The 12432-nt window shown below is 56.1% G+C and overlaps 1 long non-coding RNA gene across 2 annotated transcripts; it reads right to left on the bottom strand.

The window, feature by feature from the left end:
* Positions 1-8977: 8977 nt before the first annotated feature.
* Positions 8978-11130, bottom strand: LOC121020095 (uncharacterized). 2 transcript variants are annotated; one of them, XR_005785932.1, is made up of 3 exons: positions 10985-11130; positions 9435-9593; positions 8978-9160 (listed from the first exon to the last, which is right to left on the bottom strand). It is a non-coding gene; the product is annotated as an uncharacterized LOC121020095 (long non-coding RNA). The 2 variants fall into 2 exon arrangements; XR_005785931.1 differs by lacking the exon at positions 10985-11130 and adding an exon at positions 10659-10890.
* Positions 11131-12432: the final 1302 nt, after the last annotated feature.

Raw genomic sequence — 12432 nt, 5'->3', positions numbered from 1 at the left:
TCTTAAACCCTTCTTGTCCTGTGATTTGCGCTCCCTTCCTTCAGCCATCGCACCCTAGAGCAGTGGTTCTCAACATTCCATGTACCGCAGAAAGCCTGGGGGGCCTGTTCCAACACAGATCGCCGGTCCCATCCCCAGAATCTGATGCAGCGGGTCCGGTGTGGGGCCGGAGAATCTGCATCTCTAACCAGGTGCTGGGACAGTGCACAGAGCCATCGCCCTGACCCTGAAATCACTGGCAACTTCAGCCCCTCCGTCGAATCAGTTTCAAGCAGCCCCACCCCCCTCCGTCGAATCATTTTCAAGCAGCCCCCCCCCCCCCTCCGTCGAATCGATTTCAAGCAGCCCCACCCTGACCGCGTCTTTTGCCTCTTTCGCGCCTGACGCCTACACCTGTTCCCTGTTGCCTTTCTCTTGAGCTGCTTCCTCTTCCCCTTTTCCAGCTTTAATGCCATGGCCAAGCGTTCCGGTCTCGTCCATGCTGGCTGAATCCAGCGCTGTTTCCTCTGCGGGTGCACCCGTGCGTGAGTCGCAGCAAAGCACAGATGCACTGTGCCTGCGTGACCGCCAGTGACACGCGGGCTTCTATCAGGCCCGGGACACCTGAGTCCCTTTTTCCTCGTCCGCCGCTCTCAGCTCTGCGGGATGAGTCCTTCACAGAGCCTTCTCCTCTCTCTTCAACCCCCAGCACTTCCCCACTCCCCCTCTTTCCCGAGGGCCCGCTTCCTATTCCGTGAGGGAAATGGGGGCTGCCCCGGAACCGTCGTGCTCCTGTCCCTTTTAGGCCAGGCCTCCAGTCCCCCCACCTCCTCAAGACATCACCCAGCACTCACTCCTTCTGCCCCAACTGTCTCCTTTCACCCTAGATAATTCTGATCAGAACACACACGCAATCGTTTCTCCTCCCTTAAGAATAAGGGACACCTGGTGGCTCAGTCGGTTAAGCATCCGACTCTCCAGCTCACGTCATGATCTGACTGTTTGTGAGTTCGAGCCCCGCATCGGGTTCCATGCTGGCAGCGTGGAGCCTGCTTGCGATTCTCCCTCTGTCTCCCTCTCCCTCTCAAAACAAATAAACAAATTCAGAAAAATAATAAAGGTTGGTTCTAACAATCCTGTCTAGCTCTTGCCGCATTTCTCTTGTTTTCCTTCACAGCAAAACCCCTCAAAGCACCGTGCTCATCCACTTTCTCCCATGCCCCTCCCTAGCATTCTCTCTCCAGCTCACTCCCATCAGCTGCGACACCCCCAACACCACCCGGTCAAAGCCACCAGTGACTCCCGAGTCACCGTCAAACTCAGCGGCCACCTGCCCAACACCATCTCCCTGGATGGGTCAGCCTCGCCAGCCAGCTGAGTACTCCCCTGTCTTTATGTGGCTTCCACCGGGCACCCCCACTACCCCCAACATTGGAATACCCCCCAGGCTCAGCCCTCAGACCCCTTTTCTATCTGCACTCATTTCCTTGGTGATCGCATCCAATTTCATGGTTTTAAATACCACTCACGTGCATTGGACTACCTGGATCCTGCCCCTGAATTCCAGACTCAACTACCTACCTGCCTGCTTGACAAACCCCATTTGGTGTGGCTTCTGGCCTTAGACAGTGAGAAACTGAGGCCCTCGGTCAACAGCCTCACGGAGAACTGAATCCTGCCAACAGCTGCTGATTGTGCCTCACGAGACATTGAGGGGACTCTGGCCATGGCAGACACCTTGATCCCAGCCCCATGAGAGACTCTGAGCAGGGGATCCAGCTGAGCTGTTAAGTTTCGGGTCAGTTTCCTATACAGTGATGGATAATTCACACACACACACAAACACACACACACACACACAGGGCTAGTCACCAGCCTGAGGACACACAGTTTGTTGGAAGGGAGTCAGGGTCCAAGCCTAGTTCATCCCCTAGAACTTGTGTTTTGTTTTGTTTTGTTTGTAGAGAGAGAGTGCATGAGTGGGATAGAGGAGTAGAGGGAGAGAGAGCAAATTTTAAGCAGGCTCCACACTCCGCACTGAGTGTGGGGCTCGATCCCACGACCCTGGGATCATGACCTGAGCAGAAAGCAAGAGTCAGATGCTCAACTGACTGAGCCACCCGGGCGCCCCAGAACTTGTGCCTTTTAATCTTGAAACCCACCACCTCTCGATATTCTGTGTCTTGTGTTATAAGGGACATTTCCACCAGCATCTCCGACGAAGCACATGGGTGCTGGTGAACCCCGCTCCCAACAGGCTGCTGGGTACACCTGCCTCCTGACTGATCCCCGTGCGTCCTCCGCCCACTCCTTCAGCCGCCGGATATTGGCTCTGGAGCTCAAATCAGACCCAGCTGCTCTTGGACCTGAAGCCCCGCGCTGACTCCTTTGTGAGCTTCTTGGGACCTGCCATGACTAGGTCCCGCCCACACCTGCACCAGCTGTGGTAGGTGCCCATGTGTTTGCTGCACGCGGGCCCCACCCAAGGATTCCTCACCTGTTGCAAGGCCACGGGCTTCCCCGCGCCTCCCTGGGTCCCTCCTGCCGGGAGGGCCGACCTGTCCCCCGTTGCACCCCCAATGCTTGGGGCCGACCCCTCCCCTTCCTCCTCATTCTCTGTCTTCTGGCTCCCAGCAATCGGCATGTCAACATGCTAGGTGTCCCCTGTCAAACAAGCCAGAAGCAAAAATAGAAAAACCCACGGACCCCCATGCTGCCCCCAGCCACTGGCTCGGTTCTCTCCCCGCCTCTCGGCCAACGGTCTAGAAGGAATTGTTGATGTGACTTGTTCTAGTTTCCTCTCCCTCTGCCCACTCGTCAGCTGCTGCCCCCACCACGCTGCCGAAACCAGGGCCAGCGGCGCCTTTATCAGGCTGAATCAAATGGATTCTTCTCTGCAGCGTTTGGCACGGAGTTCTCTCCACCACGTGAACCCGGCTCCTCCCCCTGGGTTTTCAGGACACCCACGCCACCTGTTTCCCCTGCTCCCCAACCCCCCCCAACTGGCTTCTCTTCCTCTACAGCTAAAATGGAGGCTCCAACCCCAGGTCCTCATCTTGTCACCCATGGGGACCCCACGGCTTTGGTGCCCATCCTAAGACCAATAATGCCTGTGTCCGTTTGCTCCAGCTCGGATCTTCCCTTACCACTGATGCCCCATGTGGATGTAACTTAGGCGCTTCCCACTGTCATTCTGTCATACCCACAATGGAACTCGCCATCTCCCCTATGCCTGCAAAATGTTCTCCTCTGAACCCCCTCCCCAGAGAATGACATCACCACCTGTCCTGTTGCCGAACCTAGAACCTCAGGATTCAACTTCAGTTCTGCCCTCCCCAGCCCAGTATGGCTACTGGCCACCCCCTGCCACCCTCCACCTCCATGCTCGCCATCTTGTTTCTGTCTAGTGCCTCTTATGCGGTCTCCCTGTCTTCCTTCCCCATAAGGAGGTCAGTCCTTGAGAGCAGGGCCCGTCTGTCCAGTCGACAACTGTGCCCACAAGGAACTAGATAAGCCAGGCACATGGCAGACACGCCAATATCTGACAAGTGAATGGGTACATTTTGCTCTCAGTTTTGTCTGGAATCCTTGGCTACAGCCTGCCTTCTGAGAAGTCCCTCCACAGCAACCTATGCGGTCTGGGGGGAGATAAGGAGTATTGGGGAGACCTTTCTTCTCCAAACAACTTTCTTCTCCGGAACAACTTTCTTCTCCACTTGACCTAACTAGAACCCTAAATTAGGACTAAATCACTCCTTTGGTGTCTAGGCTGGAGCGGAAGAGAGAGAACCCACTGCAGCAGGAAAAATGGAGGGCCAAGGAAAGAGGCATCAGAAGAATAGTGTGGGCAGCTGAATAATGGCCTCCAAACATGTCCACAGCCTCACCCCTGGAACCTGTGACTATGTCCCTTTACCTGGTAAGAGGGACTCTGCAGCTGTACTGAAGAACCAGGAGATCTGGAGACTCTCCTGGATTACCCAGGTGGACCCACCGTCATCACAAGGCTCCTTAAAGCAGGGAGGCGGGGCGGGGGTTGGTCAGAGTTAGAGAAGCCACGGGGATGGGAGCCAAGGAGCCTGGGCAGCCTCTAGACCTGGAAAAGGCAAGGAACAGACTCTCCTCAGAGCCTCCAGAAGGAATCAACCCTACCGACATCTTGATTTGGGGACTACCGACCTCCAGAAAGGCAAGGTCAGGAGTTTGTGTTTTAAGCCGTGAAGTTGGTGGTGATTTGTTATGGCAACAATAGGAAACTCATACAAATAGTAACACTGACTCTCGCCTGGCTACCCTGTGCGTGCCAGCCACTGCGTGGGATCCTTGTATGGAACGAAACCTCCAGTGTTGAAATCCGAACCCCCCCAGGGCCACGGTGTTAGGAGGTGGGGCCTTCGGGAGGTGATCAGGCCCTGAGGGTAGAGGCCAGTCCCCAAGAAGGGACGAGGGCCTTTATAAAAGCCCGCTCTCGGTCCACCACGCGAGGGTACAACCCAGAGGCGGGCCTCGCAGAACCTGATTCTACTTCCACCCTGGTCTCCACATGCAGCCTCCACGACTGTGAGCGATCGAGTTCTGTTGTTTGGAAACCACCCGACTGTGGGAGCTCGTCGACGGCAGTCCAGACTAAGACAGCCGCTCACGGTATTCTGCGAAGCAGGCGCTGTTATCTTCGTCGTGCCCACTAGGAAAGGAGGCCTCTGAGAGGCGACGTGACCTCCCCGGGTCACGCAGCTGGTTTCCACAGAGCCGGGCTGCAAACCCCGTTCTCCCTGATTCCAACGCCTACATTGTTCCCACCAAGCCCGTCGCCTCTCAGCTGCTCCGCCCGCCCGGGCTCTGGTTTTCTCCATTTGTCACACAAATCGATTTGATTAGGTCAGCGCTTTGTTGCTCTGTGCCTCGTTGATAGGTGTTCTGGGCGAGTTGGGGTGGCGGGGGGGGGGGGGGGGCGCAGTCAGAGGTACAACGCCTTTGGAAGGGCCGAGTTAAAGCCCGAACTCCTTTCCTGCTTTTTGCTGTTGACCTGATCAGGGCCTCGAAGAGCTGAGGAACCCCTGTGACTGTTCAGAGGGTGGACGTCAGGGGCTCCCCGGGGGCTCGTCGGTTACGCGCCCAACTCTTGGTCTCGGCTCAGGTCACGATCCCACGGTTGGGGAGTTTGAGCCTCATGTTGGGCTCTGTGCGGACCGTGCAGAGCCTGCTTGGGATTCTCTCTCTCTCCCTCCCTCTCTGCCCTTCCCCCCTCCTCTCTCTCTCTCTCAAAATAAATAAACTTAAAAAAAGCTAAAATGTGGACTGCATGTGCAGCATTTCCTAACTGACCCCTGAGACCATTTGGAGCGGACCACTGCTCTGGACTAATTCTGGGGACATCTCACTCTGAAATGCTGAACGACACCATCTTGAAGTTCTCTCTTTCATTTATAAAGGATCAGGATTCTAGGAGTGTCAACTCACTGTGAGCAGGTCTGAGACCGGTCCCCCCTGGTCCCCACATTGTCAAATCCTCCTGAGAGGGGGGGGCCCTCCACGTGACATTCCTGTGGCCACTGTAACAAATGGCCACAAACATGCAGCTTAAAGCCAACTGTTATCGCCTTATGGCCTGGGAGGTAGGAAGCCTCTCTGGGCTAAAAGCAAGGTGTGGCCAGGGCTGTTCCTTGTGGAGGCTGGGGGATTTCCCTGCGCTTTCCAGCTTCTGGAGGCCGCCCACGTTCCTTGGCTCGTGACCCCTTTCTCATTTTCAGAGTTGGCAATAGCAGGGGTGGGGCCATTCTCGCCGTGTCCCCTGGATGCCACCCTGCCTCCCTTTTCCACTGCTAAGGGTCCTGTGGTTACGTGGGATCTACTCCAGGCCAGGCTCCCTATGGTAAGGTCAGCTGATTAGCAACCTTAATCCCGCCCCCACCCCCCCTCCACTTGCCACATAATATACCTGCACAAGTTCTGGGGACTGGGAGGGGCACACCTTTCGGGGCCTCAACTCCTGTCTCAACACTGATCTCAGCACAGTAATGACTCTCGTTTACGGTGCTGGTTATCTTCTCACTGTGGCTCTTGGGGGCGGGGGCTAGCATCACCCCCACTTTATAAGAAACTGAGGCTCGACGGTGTGGATCCCCCTGCCAGGGGCCACTGGGTGGGAAAGGTGCCCAGCTGGGACTCGAGCCTCAAGAGTCCTTACTCTTGGCCGCCACGGGAGGTCGGGCACCCACCGCGGGCCACCTCCCTGCCGGAGACTCACAGCCTCGGGCTGTTTCACACAGAGTGACAGCCGGGACCGTCCGGGGGGCTCGATGCTGCCACTTGCACAGGAAGTCTGGGCCTCCTCCGCCTGGCACCCGGAAGGATCCCACACGAGAGTGCCTGGTGCAGGGAACCAATTCAGGCCTCACCGGCCGGGTCTGTAGAAAGGGGTGGCCGGTGGCCCATGGGGCAGAGCTGCACCTGGCGGCTGCCAGTGGGCTGGTGATTCTCCCGGCGGCACGGTAACGCCTAGGACCACACCCGAAATCGGAACCCGTCAGCAAACTTGCATCTGCGGAGTGCCTGGGACGGGCACTCCCACACGGCTTTGCTCCCATAATCCCCCAAAGCAACCTCTGAGACTGATAACCCCGTCATTCTTGTTGCACAGCCGGGGAAACTGAGGCCCAGGCGACGGTACGAAGAGCGCCCATTTTCATTCGTGCACTTTGAGGCTGACTATGTGCCCCGAGCAGGGTGTTGGGGACACAGCAGTGGGGAGGCAGGTTGTAAACAGCACGCAGACAAGATACTGAGATAAGTGACAAGTGTCACGGGGGAGAGAAGTAGGTCAAGGCAGGAGGAGTCTTGCAGGCAGGGTGGCTGGCAGTGTTGTGGGGCATGGCTACCATATGCTTGGCACCGTCTAGGCCCGTTCCAGGAATCTTGTCACCAGAATGGCGTCCGGGAACCACAGCCCCCCTGCAACGCAGGTCTCCCTTGTTTCTCAGGCGAGGTGGGCGGGTCGGGGAGTATCCTTACTGAGGACCACACGGCGTGCAGTGGCCAAGGTAGGATCAGAACCCAGGGCTGCGAGCACCCAAGGCAGGTGTGGTCATAACCCCCACACTTGCCCCCAGGGGGTGGGGCCACGGGGCTATAAGGGGCAGATCTGTGGTCTCAGTGCTACACCAAAGACACCCCGGGGGCTTCCCTTGTTTGCCGAGCAAGAGGCGGGGGGAGCAGGTGCCCCCCAGCATGGGCAGAGAAGAGCCAGCCAAGGAGGTTTGTTTTTAGTCTAAAAACCTGAGTTTGGCCATAAACGTGCACATGGAAATGCACATCTTCATGTGAATATTTTTCTATTTATTTTTTACTTATTTAAAAAAATTGTTTAATGTTTTTATTTGTTTTTGAGAGAGAGAGAGAGAGAGAGACAGACAGAGAGCAAGTGGGGAAGGGGCAGAGAGAGGGGGAGACACAGAATCCAAAGCAGCTCCAGGCTCCGAGCTGTCAGCACAGAGCCTGACACGGGGCTCGAACTCACGGCCTGAGCCGAAGTCGAACACTTAATCCACTGAGCCACCCAGGCGCCCCGTGAATATTTTTTTTTTTAAGTTTATTTATTTATTTTGAGAGACAGAGTGGATGGGAGGGGCAGAGAGAGAGGGAGAGAGAGGGAATCCCAAGCGGGCTCCACGCTGTCAGTGCACAGCCCAACAAGGGGCTTGAACTCACACACCGTGAGATCATGACCTGAGTGGGAGTAGGACGCTTACCCGACTGAGCCTCCCAGGCGCCCCTCCACGTGCACACGTTTAGCCTTAGAAATCCGCCTACCTTCCCCGGCCACAGGAGGTGGCCTTCCTATGCTGGCCTGGAACCCCAACACGTCCCCCACGTGCATGCAGCTGTTGGACTTCTGATTTTTAGAAAGATTCGTGTTACAGTGACACGAACTTCCTAAGGAGCATCCCGCCCCCTCCCCTGGCCTCACAACACCCGAGCGTGAAAAGATACAACCTCTGGGCCCAGCCAAGGCGAAGTCTGTGCAGAAATTCCCCTTCGTGCCGAACACAGAGGCCAGAGGTGGGTCCTAAGGCAGGAGCACTTCCTGGCCTCTGGGAGACGGAGATGGGGACACTCAGTGGAGCCCTACTGCCCCCTAGAGGGAGAGATTCTGGAGGCCCAGCTGGGGATCCGCAGGCCTGGAGCCTAGGCCCAGGGCTCTCCCCACGTGCACCCCCCCGGCCAGAGCAGCTCCCTGGGGCTTCTCTGTCCCTTCTCTGGGTCTCGCCTCAGGACAAGGTTAGCCTGACCTCAGTCCACAATCTGCTGAGGCGACAAGGTGTAGGAGCCCGGAGCCTTGCTGGCCGAGTCCGTCCCTGGATTGTGGGGTGAATCACAAGGACTCAGCCTGCTCTGCCCAAAGTAGTGACTGGAGTCACAGGCACTTCGGCCAGCCTCTCCAAAGGTTTTAAATCCCCGAGCCCTGAATAGAATATGACATCTCATGCCTCCTAGTCTCATTCAGACAAAACCCAAAGTGAAGCTGTTATAAGAGTGAGGAAGCCCAAGGCGTTTCAGAGTGTTACACGATCCCTACTTTGATGTCTTTTTCATTCTTAAAAATAAATATCCCTCAAATGATTGACAAAATGTGGGTGCATCCCTCTGCTCATGTGCTAATAACGTTAACATTTAAGTACTGGATTATGAGGATTAGCTATCACTCACTGGGCAGGTTCTAGGAACCCTGAAGTTCTTTCTGAGGGCTCTTCCTGGGCTCGCTCACCCGGTCCTCAGGACGGCTCACCAACGACGTGTTGTCACCATCAACATTTTACATAAGAGGAAACTGAGGCACAGAGAGATTAGGCAACTCGGCCGAGATGGCACAGTTAAGGAGAGAGGGGGAGGTTCCAAAAAGGTCCTCATCAGCATCCAGCGCCCAGCTTACGGGCCCCATCTTCTGAGACGCCTTCCCTGCCCTCCCTGGTTAGAGCTGGCCCACCCCACCCCACCCTTACTGGCCTTGCCTCTCCCTTGTTCCCTTGGCAGCTCTCCCTGCAACGTGCAGTTGTGTTTCTGGTTTTCTGGGTCTGCCTCCCCCACTGCAAGGTCAGCTCCGTGAGGGCGGGCACGGAATCTGCTGGGATGGTTTCAGCTCCCCGTGACTGGCCCTGGAACATGCTGGGCGCTCCCTCCATATCTGTGGAATGAATGAATGAATGAATGAATGAGTGAACAAAGATGTACAGTTTCTATTTTCAAGAAGCTGCCACCGAATGGGGGAAAATTGACCTTACTGACTGTAGTAGGTTGAAGTGTGCCCCCCACCTCAAAACGCCCACCGGGAACATGTGAACACTACATTATTTGAAAAAAGGGCCTCTGGGGATATAATTAGGTCAGTGGTCTCAAGACGAGATCATCTTGGATAATTTGGGGGGGGGGGGCCGAAATCCAATGACAAGAGTCCTCACCAGAAGAGGGAAAGACTCAGAAAAGGCTGTGGAGATGTAGGCAGAGAGCGGAGCTCCACGGCCACCAGCAGCTGGAGAAAATACTGGATTCCTCCCTGGAGCCTTTGGGAGGAAGGTCGGCCCTCCTGACACCTTGACTGTGGACTTCTGCCTCCAGATCTGTGAGGGAGTAAATTTTGTTAAAAAAAAAAAATTGTTTTTAACGTTAAATTATTATTGAGAGACGGAGACAGACAGACCATGAACGTGGGAGGGGCAGAGAGAGGGGAGAGACCCAGAATCCGAAGCAGGCTCCAGGCTCTGAGCCGTCCGCACAGAGCCTGAGGCGGGGTTCGAACTCACAAACCGTGAGATCACAACCTGAGCCGAAGTCGGACGCGTAACCGACTGAGCCACCCAGACGCCCCTAAATTTTGTTTCATAAAACACAGATTGTTGTTTTAAGCCACTCGGTTTGTGGCACTTTGTTACGGCGTAGCCCTGGGAAGCTAACACACTGACCCACCACGGATGGTTTATCAATTGGCAAACATCCCGCACAAAAGCTCCCAAAATGGGCACCAGGAGGCGCCATTCCAGAAGCTGCTCGTGCAGGAGGCGTGGCCAGCTCCTCCCTCTGCCTTCCAGGCACCTGCTGTTCACCGGGAGATTGAGATGCCAGGCCTCCCTCCAGCATCCTCGTTGCGACTCTCATTAGACCGTCACTGTCTATTCTGACCTAGGTTTCGGATTTTCTAGAATTCCCTTTCCCTCCGCTCCAACCCCTGCCAATGGAGCAGCGCCCTCCCACACAGGTGCACAGGTGCTCTCTTGGCTCCCGCCCGGGTCCTTCCCTTCCACCCTGTGACTCCAAAGCCGCCTCCCACCGGGAGCTTTCCTTAACCCCCCCACTTGGAGCCGATTTCTACCCCCCGTGTCTCCTCTAGGCTGTGAACTCCTGGGAAATCAAGAACCACAGAGCAGAGGCATAGCAAGAAATGAAAACAGAGACCCTCGCCCTTGGTCAACCACCCCTCTCTGCTGCCCCCCACCCTCATGCACCCAACGGGCCCGCCTCCCGCTTCCCTCCTGTCAACGCTGCCTCTGATCCCACTTATGCCCTGCTCTTGGCCTGTGACCTCCCTCTGCCACACCCACCCTGGGTTCACATTTTCTGCCTCGTGGCTCCGTGCTCCTGACTCCACCCACATAACCATCCTGACCGAGTGGATCAAGCGCACTGACCTTCCCCCTTGACCTTCCGGGCTCCTGAGCCATGCCCGACAATGCCACTCAGACCTGGGGCTTCAAGAAGATCCCCCTGATCGGAGATGTCAGTACGAAGTGCGGTCACCCATGCCCCTCCCACCAAAACCACGTGGCCCGTGATTTTAGTCAATAATACTGGCCGGTGTCCTGTGTGATGCGGGCAATGACAATCGTCATCATCGCTCCCAGCCGGGCCGGGCCAATACGCTTCCGGGGGCACGACCGGGATGCACCCCCCACTTCCCTTCGGGCCCGCGCGCCCCCCCGAGAGCCCCGGGAAGGCCCCGGGCCCGAGCACACACCCAGTCCTGGCCCTCGTCCACTCAGTGTCCTTTCTCATTCTGAGTCGGTTTCTGTGGTGCTGGAAGATGTTTTCAAAATGATGCGAGCATATTTCTGAGGTCAGCTCCTAATCAAAAACGACTCCCAGACGGTGCCCTGGTTTAAAAAGAAAGAAAGAAATGAAGTGAGTCATCATCCAAACCATCTGAATGAAACAAAGACACAACAAACTCCGCTTTCCTCCTGCGCCAGAAGAGATGAGCTCAGCCTTGCAGAGAGGCAGCTGGAGGGAATTAACGGGGATCTCCGGCTCCCCGAGATAGCGGGGACCGCACAGCCGACCGGGCCGTGACTCACGGCCAGAACCACGGGGATACGGCCACCCCGGGCGGCCTGGACCCCTCGGAGGGGCCTGCGGCAGGGGCTGCGGCTCCCAAGGGGGTCCTGGGGACCCACGCCGATGGGGCGGCAGGGCCGCAGAGACCCAGGAGTGACCATGGAGAGACCCCAAAGCTGGGGCGATTCCACCCCACACTGGCCGCGGGGGAGCTAGGGGATTCTGCTAGACCGGGTTTCACAAAGTCCCAGACGCCCCCGGTGGTGATTCTCTTTGCAATGTCAGTGCCCCTCCTCCCGATTCTCCCTGGGCCCCTCTTCCCACACCCCTCCCTCTGGGGGAGAACAGCCATTTCCCCGGGGAATCCTGGGGCTCCCACTGAAATGATGAGTCTGCCAAGATCCTGAACTCAGAAGACTCCACCAGACTGACGTTCCCCCAGATTTGGGAGGGAGGCGTGACTGGACAGAACTGAGGGGTCAGGCCAAGCTGGCTGCTAGCAGTGGGCCCCAGACCCGCCGTAACCGTCATTGCAAAATGTGTGACTTCCAATCAGGACGGTCAAGACGGCCCGCTGCCCTTAGAGAAGTAGGTTTTTTGAAAACGGAAGTGACTTCTCAAATGATAGCAGTAACAGATGCACGTGTACACGTGATAACACTTCTTTTCAATAATGAAAGTATTAGCCGCGAACATGAAGACGTTAGTATCTCAGGATGTTAAGATCAAGGGGGAGAAAAGTGTAACACAGAGTCTCGTTCTACCAGAGGACTCGCCAGCCCCTTCCCCGGTGCTGATAGTTCTTGGTTTGGCTTTTCTAGTTTTTCTGATGGTAAAGTTTACCTTGAACGCTACGTTTACTTCTACTTAATCCTCCCATTGAAAGATGAGGGAATCGGGGCATCTGGGTGGCTCAATCGGTTAAGCGTCTGATTCTTGGTTTCCGCTCAGGTCACGATCTCATGGTTTGTGAGATCGAGCCGCGCATCTGGCTCTGGACTGACAGCGTGGAGTCTGCTTGGAATGTTCTCTCTCCCTTTCTCTCTCTCTCTCAGGAGGTTGACCTAGATCCTTGAGCAGTTGTTTTCGTAAAGAGTACAAGGATTGTAAATGTTTGAATTCTGGAATGTC

This window comes from Herpailurus yagouaroundi, unplaced genomic scaffold, assembly GCF_014898765.1.
Source record: "Herpailurus yagouaroundi ecotype Mexico unplaced genomic scaffold, PumYag 246, whole genome shotgun sequence".
Taxonomy (NCBI): Eukaryota; Metazoa; Chordata; class Mammalia; order Carnivora; family Felidae; genus Herpailurus; species Herpailurus yagouaroundi.
This window is presented reverse-complemented; position numbering and strand designations above follow the sequence as displayed.